The sequence below is a fragment of the Gopherus flavomarginatus genome, chromosome 1 (genome assembly GCF_025201925.1).
Source record: "Gopherus flavomarginatus isolate rGopFla2 chromosome 1, rGopFla2.mat.asm, whole genome shotgun sequence".
NCBI lineage: Eukaryota > Metazoa > Chordata > Testudines > Testudinidae > Gopherus > Gopherus flavomarginatus.
Genome location: NC_066617.1, coordinates 4,273,837 through 4,292,775, shown reverse-complemented (window position 1 = coordinate 4,292,775; position 18,939 = coordinate 4,273,837). Strand labels below are relative to the sequence as shown.

General features: G+C 47.0%; 1 pseudogene; it reads left to right on the top strand.

Moving 5' to 3' along the window:
* Positions 1-2,025: 2,025 nt before the first annotated feature.
* The window catches only part of LOC127032764 (claw keratin-like), a 32,031-nt pseudogene continuing 15,117 nt past the window's right edge, over positions 2,026-18,939 (top strand).

Here is an 18,939-nt window from a genome sequence, read left to right as displayed (position 1 = left end):
GATCAGGGTTCTCTTCCATAATTGTCTTGTGCAGTTAATCAGTAGCAGGTGTTACAGGATTCTCGAGTCGAAGCTGCTCGGGGAATTTAGGAGCAGCATATTCCATCGGGAAACATAATTCCAAATAACTGGAAATAGAATTAGGACGTTTCAATCTTCTCAGTTACTTTAGGAAGTCCCTTAGCCATTTTTCATTTAGTTGGATAAGGAAGGAACTTGTTCAGGACAGTCCAGGAAGGGCCTATTCAGTGATTTTCTCCTTCATGCTGATGCTGCTGTTACTCCTCACTATTGGAGACAGGAGGATGCATGAAGCTGACAAGTCGTATGATCCAATCTAGCAAGTCCTATGTTCTTCTGAGCAGAAATACCCATTGAGGGTGCTTCTCCTCGGATGGTGTAATTTAGTGTCGCTCCGTGGAAGCCAGAGGACCTGAAGCCATTTTACCCCAGCAGAGGAGCTTGTCCTTAGTGATTTCTTTACAGAAAAGCAAAGTCTCTGCTTCTTCATTAGCAAGTATTGATGACTCCCACGGTTTGAGAGTGGTAGCCGTGTTAATCTGTATCAGCAAAAACAACGAGGAGTCCTTGTGGTACCTTAGAGACTAACAAATTGACTTGAGCATCAGCTTCTGTGAGCTAAAACCCACTTCATCAGATGCATATAGTGGAAAAAACAGAGATAGGTATCTTTTCATGTGCTGTTTATTTATACCTGCCTCTGTGTTTTTCACTCCATGCATCTGATGAAGTGGGTTTTAGCCCACAAAAGCTTATGCTCAAGTCAATTTGTTAGTCTCTAAGGTGCCACAAGGACTCCTCGTTGTTTTTCCCCAAGTTTGGAAACTCAAAGAACAACGCCGGGAATCCAGACTCAACTGGTTTGCATGCAGAGGTGAAATCCTCAAACGAAAGGATGCAATTACCATGATCTCGATCAGGTTCTCTTTGAGAAATGTCCAAAATGGACACAGAATCCCTGGTGTCCAGTGTAGAAATCGTGACCCTTATTCCAGGCGATGTTTTTTTATACAAAGTCCTTGAGAGGGGCTCAAAGGGTCCTGTTGGGAGGGAAGTTTAGTGCAAGTGGACAAGAGGCATAGAAAGAGGATTCAGGAAGAAATACATAGCCACGGACATAGGGACTAAGGCCACTCCTCCTCTCTCTCTCGGGCCCCTATTGGCTGCAATAGTAACCAAGCTTTCAAGCCTTTCTTCCACCGGCACTTATGAACATAAGAACGGCTGTACCGGGTCAGACCAAAGGTCCATCTAGCCCAGTATCCTGTCTACCGACAGTGGCAAATGCCAGGTGCCCCAGAGGGAATGAACCTAACAGGCAAGGATCAAGTGATCTCTCTCCGGCCATCCATCTCCACCCTCTGACAAACAGAGGCTAGGGACACCATTCCTTACCCATCCTGGCTAATAGCCATTAATGGACTTAACCTCCATGAATTGATCCAGTTCTCTTTTAAACGTCTTTATAGTCCAGCCTTCACAACCTCCTCTGGCAAGGAGTTCCGCAAGTTGACTGTGCACTGCGTGAAGAAGAACTTCCTTTCATTTGTTTTAAACCTGCTGCCCATTAATTTCATTTGGTGACCCCTAGTTTTTGTATTATGGGAATAAGTAAATAACTTTTCCTTATCCACTTCCTCCACACTACTCATGATTTTATACACCTCTATCATATCTACCCTTAGTCTCCTCTGTTCCAAGCTGAAGAATCCTAGCCTCTTTAATCTCTCCTTATGTGGGACCCTTTCCAAACCCCTTATCATTTTAGTTGCCCTTTTCTGAACCTTTTCTAATGCCACTATATCTTTTCTCAGATGAGGAGACCACATCTCTACGTAGTATTCGAGATGTGGGCATACCATTGATTTATTGAAGAGCAATAACATCTTCTCCTTCTTATTCTCTATCCCCTTTTTAATGATTCCTAACATCCTCTTTGCACTTGTACAGTCTTTTGACTCTCGTCTCTGTTGTGCGTTTCAGGTTTACCTCCATCCCAGAAAGATGATTTCGTCCAGCCTGTGCTATCCAGAATGCGGGGTGGCCCGGCCCTGGCCGGTCACTGGTGCCGCCAACCAGCCATGCGTTAGGCAGTGCCCTGACTCCGAAGTGGTGATCAGACCCTCACCGGTTGTCGTGACCCTTCCAGGACCAATTCTCAGCAATTTCCCTCAACACAGTGCAGTGGGAGCTGCAGGAGCACCTGTGGTCGGACCCGGTTACGGAGGCTCATTCGGTTGGGGGGGCTATGGAGGCCTTTACGGAGGATTGTACGGTTTAGGCGGATATGGTGGTTACGGCAGCCGTTATGGTTATGGGGGATTAGGCTGTTATGGGGGACTAGGTGGTTACCTGGGTGGTTATGGTTACGGGGGACTAGGTGGTTCTGGGGTATCTTGCCATAGGTACCTCAGTGGAAGCTGTGGGCCATGCTAATGCCAGCAGCAACATCCGTGGAAGAAGGAAGGAATTGAACAGCGAGATACAGATTCACCCCTGATCTCTTGGGCATGGCTTTCAGAAGCGCTGGGCAAACAGGGCTCCAGCTGAACTCAGTGGGAGCTGTGTGTGCTCAGCACCTTGGGCTGACAGCCATGCTGCATTTCTAATCTTACGCTTTAGGACTCTTTCTGCCAAGGCTTTCTCACTCATGTGCTGATTCTCGCTTTCACATGTGGACTCATTCTGAATTACACTTTGGCTTTTTACACCAACCCCGCCTGGTGAAGGCAACGGGGGCATAGAGATAGGCAGTATTTTTGTTTACTGTCATTTTAAGTCCCTTGAGAGTGAGAAAAAGAGACCTTGCTGTCAAGGAGAATTAGGTCCTATATGTTCTAACCTTTGCATCACTACATACCTCTACTGACTTGTTTTGACCTTTGCTGTGGCAGACGTCTGATGGAGAAGCTGCGTAGTCTCTGGTTCTCTTTGGCTTTGTCTCCTTTCCCACCGACCGGGGTAAAGCAATACACTTAAAAGGGTTACAAAGGGGACTTGTTTGTCAACCTCTGCAGCTGCACCAACGCAAAGAGAACATTGGGTCTGAACTACATCCCACTGAGACCTGTGATCGGTCGCGGATCTCCTTGAAACACTTGATATAAATGCTTTCTGCTCTGTAGTATTTCTTCCTGTAACTGTGTACTGCCGATTTCATTTGCATTAAAAATTCTGCTGCATCATAATATCAGTCTTTTGGTTCTCTTTGTTCCTCCCTACTTGTTTAAAAATCATACCGGAGGAAATTCATTCTTGTGCAGAAGGCAGCACCAGGTACTTCTCAAGCTGCAACTTTTCTAAGCAATGGAGTGAGAGGAACCATTGAAGTGGTTCATAGCGTTATGAGGGCTGTCTGTACAATGGCGGAGTTCCTCTTTGCATTCCCTGTTTTAGCAAAGAGTCTTTTCCTGCAGAGACCAGACACATGTGGGGTCAGCGTGCACAGAACCAGAGGTGCTGTCTGTCTTGTCTGTGGAGTCAGTTGTAGTATTCAATGGATGGGGCTCTCTCATGCTCAGCTCCTCATACCCATCTGGCCAGGCAACGGGGAGCCAGGGACTCCACTGGCAGCTGGTGCATTCCCAACCTACCTTCTCCAGGGTGGGCTCACTCTGAACTGAAGGGGTGCAGTAGGTAGGGGGAGAGAGACGGGATTTTCAAAAGGAAACCAAAAAAATTGTTCAGAGAGACTTTGAATTCTAATGCACAATTTGAGGGCATCTAATCCCAGGAAAAAAATCTACTATGAAAATAATACAGCTCTGTGCAGCCACAAAACTTTAGGGAGACTTTAATCAAAGTCCTTTGATTTCAGGAAGCCTCTGATCATAGAGCATAGTATCACTATTAAGTCTGGCTTATGTGGAGGTGAACAAGCCCATTGAGGGGAAGGTCACACAGGAAGCAAGTGGCACAGTCAGCAATAAACCCAGTCACGGTGATTACTCACCCTATGCTCACCACTGCTCCTGATCTGCATTGGACAGTTCCCATTCAAGACTCCCAAATATTCGACTGCTGCGTCAGTGAAATCAGGAGAATGATTGCAGGAATGTAGCTGGCCCAGAAAGTTTGCAGAGGAAAGAGAGCTGCAGGGTGTAATGTGCTCCTCACCCCATGTGGAGTAAGAATCATAGAGTCATAGAATATGATGGTTGGAAGAGACCTCAGGAGCTCCTCTAATTAGAAACAAACAAATCATCAAAAACACAGAGGAAAAAAATTCCACGAATAGGAGGAATTGTCAAAGTTTGGTTTGTAACTAATTGGGCCTTCAGGAACAAAGGGCCTCTCAAATCCTCCAGCAGCCTAAAAAACTCTCTAAAAAAAGTATCAGGGGGTAGCCGTGTTAGTCTGGATCTGTAAAAGGGAACAGAGGTCCTGGGGCACTTTAAAGACTAAGTGAGGTATTGGAGCATAAGCTTTCGTGGGTGAATACTTACACGTCAGATGCATCTGACAAAGTGGGTATTCACCCATGAAAGCTTGTGCTCCAAGATATCAGTTAGCCTTTAAGGTGCCACAGGACTCTGTTACTGTCTAAAAAGAGATGGTTACTCACCTTTGTAACTGTTGTTCTTCTAGAGGTGCTGCTCATATCTATTCGAATTAGGAGTGTGCGCGCCGTGTGCATGATCGTCGGAAGATTTTTACCCTAGCAGGACTCGGTGGGTCGGCTGAGGCGCCCCCTGGAGTGGCGCCCTTATGGCACCGGATAGATGCCCCTGTCAACCCGGTGCCCACTCAGTTCCTTCTTGCCGACCACTCCGACAAAAAGAGGAAGGAGGGCGGGTTTGGAATGGATGTGAGCAACACATCTCGAAGAACAACAGTTACAAAGGTGAGTAACCATCTTTTCTTCTTCAAGTGCTTGCTCATAGCGTTTTCAAATAGGTGACTCCCAAGCCTTGCCTAGGCAGTGGGGTCGGAGAAAGATGTCGTGGAGCGCAGGACCACTGAACCAAATAAGGCATAATCCCTGGACTGCTGCGCTATCGCATAGTGGGAAGGGAAGGTATGGACTGAAGAGCAAGTTGCCACCCTACAGGTCTCCTATATAGGCACATGAGCCAGGAAAGTGCAGGACAACGCTTGAGGCCGAGTTGAATGGGCAGTAATGTGCATAGTTGGGGCGTCAGTCAAGTCATAGCGTGCCCGGATGCATGAGGTAATCCAGGACGAGATAAGCTGCGTGAAGACTGGGAGGCCCTTCATCCTGTCTGCCACCACCACAAATAGCTGGGCTGTCTTTCTGAAAGGTTTAGTTCACTCGATGTAAAAGGCGAGGCCCCTGCGAACATCTGGGGAGTGCAGCTGTTGTTGTATCCGAAGCCGCACGCTTCTTGACGGGAAGACCGGAGGGAAGATGTCTTGACATGGAAGGCAGACACCATGTTAGGAAGGAAGGCGGGGTGTGGTTGCAGCTGTACCTTGTCCTTATGAAACACCGTATATGGTGGGTCTGAAGTGAGGGCTCGAAGCTTGACACAGGTCTTGCCAAGGTAATAGAGACAAGGAAAGCCATTTTCCAGGAAAGGGAGAGAATCAAGCAGGTGGTCATTGGCTTGAATGTAGCACCCGTGAGTCTGGATAGGACCAGATCGAGGTCCCACGTAGGGGCCGGCTGCTGAATGTGCGGGTACAGATGTTCTAATCCCTTGAGGAACCTGCTGACCATAGGATTGGAGAAGACCAAGGGCCCATTTTCACCCGGGTGGAAGGCCAAAATCGCTGCTAGGTGTACTCTGATGGATGAAACTGCTAGACTCTGCTATTGCAAGGGCAAGAGATAGTCTAAGATGGTAGGTACTGACACCTCCAGAGGGGCAGTATTGCTCAGAGCGCACCAGTAGGAGAAGCTATTCCATTTGGCCAGATACGTTGTCCTAGTAGAGGGCTTTCTGCTACCCAAGAGAACGTGCTGCTCTGAGCGGGAGCAACCGAGCTCAGACTGAGTTAGGCATGCAGCATCCATGCTGTGAGATGGAGGGATTGTAGGTCGGGACGACACAGTCGGCCGTGCTCCTGGGTGATCAGGTCCGGCCACAGCGGAAGAGGAATTGGTGTGGTCACCGACAGGTTGAGGAGTGTGGTGTAGAAATGCTGCCTGGGCCACGCCAGGGCATAGACTCATAGACTCTAGGACTGGAAGGGACCTCGAGAGGTCATCGAGTCCAGTCCCCTGGCCTCATGGCAGGACCAAATACTGTTTAGACCATCCCTAATAGACATTTATCTAACCTACTCTTAAATATCTCCAGAGATGGAGATTCCACAACTTCCCTAAGCAATCTATTCCAGTGTTTAACTACCCTGACAGTTAGGAACTTTTTCCTAATATCCAACCTAAATCTCCCTTGCTGCAGTTTAAGCCCATTTCTTCTTGTTTTATCATTGGAGGCTAAGGTGAACAAGTTTTCTCCCTCCTCCTGATGACACCCTTTTAGATACCTGAAAACTGCTATCATGTCCCCTCTCAGTCTTCTCTTTTCCAAACTAAACAAACCCAATTCCTTCAGCCTTCCTTCATAGGTCATGTTCTCAAGACCTTTAATCGTTCTCTTTGCTCTTCTCTGGACCCTCTCCAGTTTCTCCACATCTTTCTTGAAATGCGGTGCCCAGAACTGGACACAATACTCCAGTTGAGGCCTAACCAGCGCAGAGTAAAGCGGAAGAATGACTTCTCGTGTCTTGTTTACAACACACCTGTTAATGCATCCCAGAATCACATTTGCTTTTTTTGCAACAGTATCACACTGTTGACTCATATTAAGCTTGTGGTCTACTATGACCCCTAGATCTCTTTCTGCCATACTCCTTCCTAGACAGTCTCCTCCCATTCTGTATGTGTGAAAGTGATTGTTCCTTCCTAAGTGGAGCACTTTGCATTTATCTTTATTGAACTTCATCTTGTTTACCTCAGACCATTTCTCCAATTTGTCCAGATCATTTTGAATTTTGACCCTGTCCTCCAAAGCAGTTGCAATCCCTCCCAGTTTGGTATCGTCCACAAACTTAATAAGAGTACTTTCTATGCCAACATCTAAATCGTTGATGAAGATATTGAACAGAGCCGGTCCCAAAACAGACCCCTGCGGAACCCCACTTGTTACACCTTTCCAGCAGGATTGGGAGCCATTAATAACTACTCTCTGAGTACGGTTATCCAGCCACTTATGCACCCACCTTATAGTAGCCCCATCTAAATTGTACTTTCCTAGTTTATCTATAAGAATATCATGTGAGACCGTATCAAATGCCTTACTAAAGTCTAGGTATATCACATCCACCGCTTCTCCCTTATCCACAAGGCTCGTTATCCTATCAAAGAATGCTATCAGATTAGTTTGACACGATTTGTTCTTTACAAATCCATGCTGGCTATTCCCTATCACCTTACCACCTTCCAAGTGTTTGCAGATGATTTCTTTAATTATCTGCTCCATTATCTTCCCTGGCACAGAAGTTAAACTAACTGGTCTGTAGTTTCCTGGGTTGTTTTAATTTCCCTTTTTATAGATGGGCACTATATTTGCCCCCTTCCAGTCTCCTGGAATCTCCCCTGTCTCCCATGATTTCCCAAAGATAATAGTTAGAGGCTCAGATACCTCCCCTATTAACTCCTTGAGTATTCTAGGATGCATTTCATCAGGCCCTGGTGACTTGCAGGCATCTAACTTTTCTAAGTGATTTTTTACTTGCTCTTTTTTTATTTTATCTTCTAAACCTACCCTCTTCCCATAAGCATTCACTATACTAGACATTCCTTCAGACTTCTCAGTGAAGACCAAAACAAAGAAGTCATTAAGCATCTCTGCCATTTCCAAGTCTCGCGTTACTGTTACCCCCTCCTCACTGAGCAGTGGGCCTATCCTGTCCTTGGTCTTCCTCTTGCTTCTAATGTATTGATAAAAAGTCTTCTTGTTTCCCTTTATTCCCATAGCTAGTTTGAGCTCATTTTCTGCCTTTGCCTTTCTAATCTTGCCTCTGCATTCCTGTGTTATTTGCCTATATTCGTCCTTTGTAATCTGATCTAGTTTCCATTTTTTATATGACGCCTTTTTATTTTGTAGGTCACGCAAGATCTTGTGGTTAAGCCAAGGTGGCCTTTTGCCACATTTTCTATCTTTCCTAACCATCGGAATAGCTTGCTTTTGGGCCTTTAATAGCGTCCCTTTGAAAAACTGCCAACTCTCCTCAGTTGTTTTTCCCCTCAGTCTTGATTCCCATGGGACCTTACCTATCAGCTCTCTGAGCTTACCAAAATCCGCCTTCCTGAAATCCATTCTCTCTATTTTGCTGTACTCCCTTCTACCCTTCCTTAGAATTGCAAACTCTATGATTTCATGATCACTTTCACCCAAGCTTCCTTCTACTTTCAAATTCTCAACGAGTTCTTCCCTATTTGTTAAAATCAAGTCTAGAACAGCTTCCCCCCTAGTAGCTTTTTCACCTTTCTGAAATAAAAAGTTGTCTGCAATGCAGTCCAGGAACTTATTGGATAGTCTGTGCCTCGCGGTGTTATTTTCCCAACATATATCTGGATAGTTGAAGTCCCCCATCACCACCAAATCTTGGGCTTTGGATGATTTTGTTAGTTGTTTGAAAAAAGCCTCATCCACCTCTTCCACCTGATTAGGTGGCCTGTAGTAGACTCCCAGCATGACATCACCTGTGTTTTTTACCCCTTTTTAGCCTAACCCAGAGACTCTCAACACTCCCATCTCCTATGTCCATCTCTACCTCAGTCCAAGTGTGTACATTTTTAATATATAAGGCAACACCTCCTCCCTTTTTCCCCTGTCTATCCTTCCTGAGCAAACTATACCCATCCACACCAACATTCCAGTCGTGTGTATTATCCCACCAAGTTTCAGTAATGCCAACAATGTCATAGTTGTATTTATTTATTAGCACTTCCAGTTCTTCCTGCTTATTACCCATACTTCTTGCATTTGTATATAGGCATCTAAGATACTGGTTTGATCTTGCCTCCCAGCTTTGCCCTGACCCTCCTTTCTCTCTGCCATTATAGCCCGTGCTCCCTCCTGTTTCCAACCCATCTCCCAGGTCTTGTTCCCCACTTACCTGTAGGCTTTGCTCACCTGTCCCCGTCGAACCTAGTTTAAAGCCCTCCTTACTAGGTTAGCCAGTCTGTGCGCAAATAAGGCCTTTCCCCTCTTCGAAAGGTGAACACCATCTGTGCCTAGCAGTCCTTCCTCGAATAGCATCCCGTGGTCGAGGAAGCCAAAGCCCTCCTGGCGACACCATCTTCGCAGCCAGGCATTCACCTCCACGATGCATCTGTCTCTGCCCGGGCCCCTACCTTCGACAGGAAGAATCGAAGAGAATACCACCTGCGCTCCAAACTCCTCAACCCGTACTCCCAGAGCCCTGTAGTCACTCTTGATCTGCTCAGTGTCACACCTCACAGTATCATTTGTGCCCACATGGATGAGTAGCATGGGGTAGTAGTCAGAAGGCCGGATAATCTTCGACAATGCCTCTGTAACATCTCGGATACGGGCCCCTGGCAGGCAGCATACCTCCCGGGATGAACAGTCAGGGCGACAGATGGGTGCCTCCGTCCCCCTCAGCAGAGAGTCTCCAACCACCACTACCCTACGTTTCTTATTATCAGTGGTGGCAGCAGACCTCCCAGTCTTAGGGGTACGAGGCTTTGCCTCCTTAACTGTTGGGGGCGATTCCTTCTCTCCTGTATCAAGAAGAGCATAATGGTTATCTATTACCACAGCAGGAGGGTTCGCAGCAGGGGTGGAGCACTGCCTGCTGCCAGAAGTAACCAGCTGGCTGTGTCCACCCTGAGCCATCTCCTCCACTGGTGTGTCAGATACACCCTGAGCCATCTCCTCCTCCACTGGTGTGTCAGTAGGCCTGTGATCTGGGACAGCTACATCAGCTGTCTCCACATGGATACTGTCCAGGAATTGCTCATGGATACGGATGTTCCTCAGCCTAGCCACCTCCTCCTGTAGCTCTCGCACCTGCTGCCTGAGAGATTCCACCAGTAGGCACCTTTCACATTGGATGCCACCCCCCGCCTGGATATCAGTAAGTGGAAATTGCAAATTACAGTCTTTGCAAGCCCACACCAGAATCTGGGTAAAAGCATCCATGCTTTGGTGCTCTGTCTGGCTACAGGCACAGGTGGAGGAGACAGAAGCAGTGCTGGCACAGGTGTTGCGGGTCCTCCTCACCATTGTAAGCCTCCCTCTGTCAAACTCTCTCAAATTCCCGTCTGCAGCTCCCGGTCCGCTCTGCTCTGCTTTAAACAGAAAGGTTTAGGATGGGGCTTGGTTTATAGGTTCAGAGGACCAATGGGTCACGGATGAGACCGACAAGGGACCCCCACTCCCTTCCTACTCCCCTTCCAAACTCCCTTGCAAAACTCCCTGTTAGCAGCTCCTGTTTGCTAAGATCCCTGGTCGCTTGTGCGCAGCTTTATACAGCCCTGGCCTGAGTGAATGCCCCGCCCACTGGTTAAGGCTCAGCCAATTACCAGAGGCTTCTAGCTTTCAAACCTTCCTTGGTAGCTCCGCCTCCAACTGACAGCTACAGCACACGATCCTTCAAACAAACAAACCAAACAGACTGACAAACACAAGCTCAGCACACAGCAAGTAACCCCCAAACACAAACACAAACACACACACTGCAGACAGTCACTTACCCCACAGATGCTGTATGTGCTCCTCCTTCACCTGGAGAACTCCCTTGCGAAACTCCCTGTTAGCAGCTCCTGTTCGCTAAACTCCCTGGTCGCTTGTGCTCAGCTTTATACAGCCCTGGCCTGAGTGAATGCCCCGCCCACTGGTTAAGGCTCAGCCAATTACCAGAGGTTTCTAGCTTTCAAACCTTCCTTGGTATTTAGTATCAAGCTGTCCTTGTCCTTTCACAATTTGAGAAGGACCTTGGGGACTAATGGGAATGGAGGAACGGTGTAAAACAGATGATCCTTCTATGGTATCAGGAAGGCGTCCAACAGGGAGTGCTGGGAGCGCCCCTGGAGAGAGCAGAACACTAGGCACTTCCGATTCTCGCGAGAGGCGAAGAAGTCAACGTGGGGAAATCCCCACTTCTGGAAAACAGAATGGATAACATCCGGGCAAATCGACCACTCATGATCCAGGAAGGATCTGCTGAGGCGATCTGCCAAGGTGTTGTGGACGCCTGGGAGAAACGACGCCACCAGGTGGATTGAGTGAGATATGCAGAACTCCCACAATTTGATGGCCTCCTGACAGAGGGGAGACGATCGCGCTCCCCCTTGCTTGTTGGTGTAAAACACGGCGTTGTGTTGTCCGTGAGGACTGCGACACCACGGCCCTGAAGGTGCTTGTGGAAAACCTGACATGCCAGGCGAACTGCACTCACTTCCTGTACGTTAATGTGTAGGGTTATCTCTCGTGAGGACCAAAGGCCTTGTGTATGAAGGTTCTTCAGGTGAGCGCCCCAGCCCAGAGATGACGCCTCCATGGTCAGGACCAGGGACGGCTGTGGTGCATGGAATGGCACTCCCCCGCATACTAAGCTGGGATTCAGCCACCAAGCCAGGAACAATAAGACCTCCGGCGGTACGGTCAGCACTGTTTCCAAATCGTGCCACCCTGGATGGTAGACGGATTCGAGCCAGGCCTGGGGAGGACAGAAGCGCAGTCAGGCATGTTTGCTCACAAAGGTGCACAACGCCATATGCCCCAGAAGACCGAAACACGTGCGAGCTGTGGAGGTCGGGGAGCTCTGGAGACTGAGGAGAATGGCCACCATGGCCTGGAAGGGGGCTTGTGGAAGGGACGCATGGGGGAGATTTGAATCCAGGACAGCTCCGATGAAGTCTATTCTTTGGGTCGGCTGCAAAGTGGACTTTTGGGCATTGAGCAGCAGGCCCAGGTGTCTAAAACGGCTCATGGTGAACCAACAGGAGATTGCACCGGGAGCGCACAGGAAACACATTCTTTCTGCTCTGTAGTATTTCTTCCTGTAACTGTGTACTGCCAATTTCATTTGCATTAAAATCTCTGCTTCATCATAATATTGGTCTTCTGGATCTCTTTGTTCCTCTGTACTTGTTTAAAAATCGCGCTGAATGAAATTCATCCCTGTATAGGTGGCAGCAGGAGGTACTTCTCAAGTTGCAACTTTTCAACGCCCTGGAGTGGTAGGAGCCACTGAAGTGGTCCACCATCAGAGTGTTTGTGAGTCTTTGCAGAATACTGATCTGGATTTTGGGAAGGAAAAGACAAGCGTGCACGAAATAGCTTGATTAATGCAAGGTTAACTCAAGCCGCAACTCCTTGAATAGCAGAGCAACGTTCAGGACAGGATGACTTTGCTTTTAGAGTGCTTTGAAAGTTTGGCTCTTCATGGGAAAGGTCTTGTCAACCTGAACTCTTCATACCACCCTTCCTATTCAATGGAGCCTGCCTTCCCCAGCCTTTGAGTATTTCATCGGGGAATATTCATACAGACCAATGCTGGGAAAACTTTGCTAACCTGGACAATAGTGATGGGTACTTTATAAGACAGAAAATATCATATTGCCTCTAGAGAAATCCATGACCATGCCCACATCTTGAATACTGCATGCAGATGTAGTTGCCCCATCTCAACAAAGCAGTAGGGGTATGGAACAGCTTTCCTATGAGGAGATATTAATAAGACTAGTCTTTTCACCTTGGAAGAAAGACGACGAAGAGGAGATATGATAGAGGTCTATAAAATCATGACTGGTGTGGAGAAAATAAATAAGGAAGTCTTATTTACTCCACCTCATAACTCAAGAGCTAGGGGTCACCAAATGAAATTGATAGGCAGCAGATTTAAAACAAAAAGAAAGAAGTCTTTCTTCCCACAGCTCTCAGTCAACCTGTGGAACTCTTTGCCAGAGGATGTTGTGAAGACCAAGAATATAATAGGGTTTAAAAAAAAACCCTACATAAATTCATGGAGGATAGGTCCTTCAATGGCTATTAGCCAGGATAAACGGGAATGGTGTCCCTAGTCTCTGTTTGCCAGAACCTGGGCAAGGGAAAAAGGGGATGGATCACTTTCTGATTACCAGTTCTGTTCATTCCCTCTGAAGCACCTGGCATTGGCCATTGTTGGAAGACAGGGTTCTGGGCTAGATGGACCTTTGCTGGGACCCAGTATGCCTTTTCTGATGTTCTTAATTTCTTCTCTGGAGCCCTCAGCCAAAACCAATCCTCGTTTCCATTCCTATCGCTCTGTCAGGGGCTAAGGATGAATATTCAAACCAATGTATCTCTGGCATGTCATTTTGTTGAACATTTTGAAAAATAAATGCTGCAAGAGAGACTATGCAGAAACTGAATTATAAAGCCAGCAGCCCTCTTTCAGAATAGTTCTCCTTTTTCGAGGACATTCTAATCTTCTGCTCTGCTGGGACCCCCAGTGAAATGTAGCCCTTAGAATCCATCTAGAAAGCCATCTTTTATGACAGTCTAGCCGGAGGTGTAAATTGAACCAGGTCAGCTCCTTGAAAACAATGTTATACTCACTTTGCAATGCTGGAAATGAGCTGGGAAGATCGAGGGCAATGGGGCAGAAATAGTTCAGCTTCTTACTAGGAGTTTGGATTTCATTGCACCAGCACAACTCAATTCAATTAATCTTCTAAGTCTCTGCCCACATGTGTTCATCAACTAGTCAACAGCAATGTCCTCTACTTGGTCAAAAGACATGACCTACAGTTGATTTCAGAAGGATATTACAAATACAGCTGGTTCAATCTGTTCTGCCCATAGAGATAAATTACACTACCCCAAAGTCATCTGTAGGAGGCACGAAAGACAATGCGGTAAATAATGAAGAGGTCAATTTGAAGATTCCTAGAAGCTAATATGATGATAAGTAATAATCAGCATGGATTTATCAAGAACAAATTGTTTCAAAAAAACTAAGAGCTTATTTGAGAGGGTAACAAGCCTCGTGGATAGAGGACATGCGGTAGAAGTGGTATATCTTAGTTTTAATAAGTTTTTTATACTTTCTTGCCTGACTTTCTGAAAAATACACTTGCAAAATCCAACGTAGATTGAGCTACTTAAAGGTGGTGCATAACTGGTTGGTAAACCATTCCCAGAGAGTAGTTATCAGAGGTCCACAGTCAAGGGTATAGCAAAATAGGTCCCACAGGGATCAGTTCTGGGTTCGATTCTGTTCAATATCTTACTCAGTGATTTAGATGATGCCAGAGAGAGTACAGTCCTAGAGTTTGCGGATGATCCCAAGACAGGAGGGGTTGCAGGTGTTGTGGAGATTAGGATTAAAATCCAAAATGAGCTGGAGAAATTGGAGAAATGATGTGAAGTAAATAGGAGGAAATTCAATCACAAGAAATGCAGACTACTCCACTTAGGAAGAAAGAATCAGTTTCACATCTACCAAATGGGGAAAATGACTGCCTGGGAAGAAGCAATGATCTTAAATTGCAGCAAGGGCAATTTAGGTTGGACAATCGGAAAAACTTGCCAACTGGCAGAGCAGCTAAGCGGTGGAAGAAATTGCCAGGAAAGTAGTGGAATCTCCATCATTGGAGATTTTTAAGAGCAGGTTAGACAAGCACCAGTCATGGATGGTCTGGATAATACTTAGTCGTGCCTTGAGGGCAGGGGACTGGACTAGAAGACCTCTCGAGGTCCCTTCCAGTCCTACACTTCTATCATTCTATGATTCTTCTATCCAAGTCCCTTTTTGAACCATGACTTCATATTGCAGGAACAGCAGATAAAAAGATTACATGTCCCACCACATATTTCTTTAATATTTTGGGGGGTTCCCATTCCCAGAAGATGAAACTACTCCGCCATTCAGTTTTTTGATCTGACTACACAAAAGGAAAAATGTATCCAGACCAGCCTACCTTGTTCCAGACATGATAAAATATTCAGGTAGTGAGGGGAGATTTAGCCATCTGGCTCTGGGTTTGGTTTATGAGCAATCCAGCTCTAGTCTTCTACATCAGACTATGCCTACAGAAGAACATAGGCATTGCTACAGAAGACAAGGCCTCTCTCCCACAGTGGGCAGTCCTAGAGGCTTCACAGGGAGGTGCAGGAAACCCATTAGAACACAGGTATGGGATCACCTGTCCATCTAATAACTTTTTCACTAATTCTATCATGCCTTTCATTTCATGGAGCTTCCCTTTCCCAAACCTGCTTAGAATAACATGGCCCATGGTTTCCATTAAGGTACCAATGGCCCCATGGCCACCCACCCCTAACTCTGCATTCCCCAACCACCATATGCACCGCTGTGAGCATATAATCTCCCACAACAATATGGGCCCCCATAACCATAAAGCCCCTCCTAACTGTGTATAACCGTATAATCTCCCATAACCAGGAAGATGAGGGAAAGAGCTGAGAATGGCTCCTGGGAAGGACATGACAGCCGGTGGTGGTTGGATCAGCTAGGTCTTTTGAATCCTTGTTAATCTCTTTGGCCTAAAGTATACCTTAGCAAGTCACTTGCTGATGACTAAACAAAAGTGGAGTTTTTTTTAATCAAAAGCAAACACTAAGCAGCAGGCCCGGCTCTACCATTTTTGCTGTCCCATGCAAAAAAAACAAACAAAAAAGAAGCCGGCTTGGACTGCCGCCACCCGAACTGCAGAAGCAGGGGAAAAAAAAAAAATCCCACTCGGACTCTGCCACCCCACAAGTGGATGGAATGCTGCCTGTAGCGGGGTGACCACGCACGACAGCGTGGAAGGGGTTGGAAAAGCCCTGCAGAGGGCTAGGCTGACTGGGGGAAGTCGCTGCTGTTGTCAGATGCTACTGGTGTGGTGCTCTGCTCTTTTCAATGTTGATATCACTCGGCTGCGTGCGTGTGTTCCCTCTGTGTGCTGTCCCAGCTCTGCGCAGATAGCTGACACAGCAGATCTCGAGAAAAGCCCCAATGACCACAGAGTCTAGTAAAGTACGAAGGCACGTCAGCCAGGTTTATTGTCAAACAAAGCACAATGATAGTTCCCTCTAGATTTTTACTCTACAGGACATACTACGAGTATGTGCCCCCCGGTAATGGACTCAGCTCAGTCAGTAGCGGGACTTTCCACTGCCCCCTCAGCTGGACAAAGACACCGCCCCAGGGATGCATTCTTATACGCAGGTACAAACAAGCTACACATCACTCCTGACGTATGAGGTGCAACCCATCTATGTAGCAAGGTTCGACCCCTCTATGTATTAAGGTGCCGCCTCTCACCTTGTACATGTTGCTTCGAAGAAAAGAACTTTAGCCATCATATTACTCTTCTGCCCCTGACATTGGGATGGGTTAGTTTGTTCCTTGTTATCTCTGTGGACTGTACAAGTATGCGAATGTTCTGCTATCTGGTGTCCAGTACCTTTCAGCTATGTCTCTCTCTGCAGCATCAGCCCTTTCCTTGGCAGCTTGTGTGAGCAGAGCCTGCCTCTGACTCACAGCTTCACTTTGCCTTCTCTTAGCAAAGTCTTCACCATTACTTTAGTTCAGGCCTCAGGCCTCAAACCGGGCCTCTGATACCAAGGTTTCTATCTCAGGGTCTCCTCTTTCTAGAGCTGCATTTGGGGCCATGCCCCAAACTGAGCAACAGGGCCTTAGAAGGTGGCCAGGGAAGCCAGGAGCAAACAGTCACTCTCTGTTTGCAGAGGGAGAAGGGCCTGTCTGCAAGGAGTCAGAGACAAAGTACCTGAGTGAAGCAGGGCTGAGGAGCCGGGGAGCTCTAGCCTGGAAAGCTCCAGGCTGCGTCCTAGCAGAGGCCAAGGGGTCCTGGGGGTTGCAGAGGGCAGCCCAGGGTAGGCCAAGGCAGCAGGTCCAGACCCACCCTTGCCAGTGATGAGTGGCTGATACTGCAGTCCGCCCTAGGGCATGGGGCTAGACAATGACTGGCAGTAGCCGTCTATTGAGGCAAGGTGGGGATAGTGGGTGAGGGTTCCCTGGGGAGGGGAGACCCTAAGACTGAGGGGATACTGCCAGGGGGCAGCACCCCAGGTAAAAGGGCACCGGGTCCAGGGAGGGACACAGGGGGCAGAGGATCGGAAGATCACTGGCCTGCAGAGGTCACTCTGGAGCTGGAAAGAGCTAATTCTCTAGGCAACCAGCGGGAGGTGCCGCAGGGGTGAGTCCGCACGTCTACATCGCCCCTTAGCATGTGGCGCTCCAGGCACGTGCTTGCTCCGCTTGTGCCTGGAGCCAGCCCGGCTAAACACCACCTGCTTAGAAAGTCACCGACACTAATTGATGACTAAACAAAAGTGGTGGCTTTTTTTACTCATAACAAACCACCACATCCTCCCCTGATGTAAATCTACATTGTTCCCCGGGCTTCATTAGAGATACACTAATTTAGACGGGAGAAAGATCTGCCCCTAGAATTACTTCTACACATGAGAGTGTAGCGATTGCCAGGCTGGAAGAGAGAAGTGGCTCATCAAATCCAGTATCCTGTCTTACTGAGTATCACTTACCAGCTGCTTCAGAAGGTAGCAGAAGAACAACGAAATCATCCTTTATGGAGGAAATTTAGACAATTTTGTCTGAAACTCTCAATTAAAAAATTGGGTGGAAGGGGGAGATTTTTCACACTTATCGAAGGGATTTGAATGCCAAAGTTCCTACTCACATCATTAGGCTCTAGTGTCCCAACTCCTTGTCTTGCTCTGAAAATTCAAGTCTTAGCTCCTGTCAAGGTACCTTCCCCACTCTGAACTTTAGGGTACAGACGTGGGGACCCACATGAAAAACATTTAGGGTAGACCACTTGGAGCCCTACCTTCCCCAGATATCACCCCAAGTCCCTCTACCCCTTTTCTTGGGCAGACTTGAGAATAATCTGCTCACCAGTTGCTACAGGTGAACACAGATCCAAACCCTTGGCTCTTTAAACAATGAAAAATCAATCAGGTTCTTCAAAGAAGAATTTTAATTAAAGAAAAGGTAAAAGAATCACCTCTGTAAAATCGGGATGGTAAGTACTTTACAGAATAACAAAAGACTCAAGAAGACACAGGAGCTCCCCTCTAGACAAAACCTTAAAGTTACAAAACCCGGCATAAACCTCCCTCTTACACGAAGGAAAGCTCAAGCCAAAAGAAAAGTAAACTAACGCATTTCCTTGCTTGCTTCCTTGATGTGCCCAACAAGCACAGAGAACAGACAGATAAAGCCTCTCCTCTCCCCCACCCCAAGATTTGAAAGTATCTTGTCCCCTTATTGATCCTTTTGGTCAGCTGTCGGCCAGGTTACCTGAGTCTTCTTAACCCTTTTCTACAGGTAAAAGAGGAATTAACCCCTTACAGGGGAAAGAGGGATTTTATGCTACCCTTAGCTATATCTTTCTGAGATGCCCCGTCCGCCCCCAAATCATAGACAGTGCTGGACAGCCTGCTTCACACCGGCTGTGATTTCTTCCTGGAACTCTAGGAGAAAACAGAATTAACAAGACACATTCACCTTTAGATAGACTACTGATTCGGTAAAAATTAACAATATTTTCCACATTTCAAGGACGATTTGAACCAGTGGATTCTGGGAAACTTTCACGGGAGAGTGCATTAACCACTTTGTTAGAAGTTCCCAAAATATGTTGTATTTCAGAATAAAAATTTTGGAGAGTTAAACTCCACCAAAGAAGTTTTTGGTTAGTGTCCTTGATGGTGTGAAGCCACTTTAGCACAACATGGTCGATTTGTAGTTGGAAATGCCGTCCCCATACATATGGACGTAGATTTTTCAGCACGTACACAATGGCGTAACATTCCTTTTCACTGACTGACCAGTGGCTTTCCCTCTCAGAGAGTTTCTTGCTGAGAAAGACGACAGGATGCAATTCCTGATCCAGACCTTCCTGCATTAAAACTGCGCCCACACCATGCTCGGACACATCTG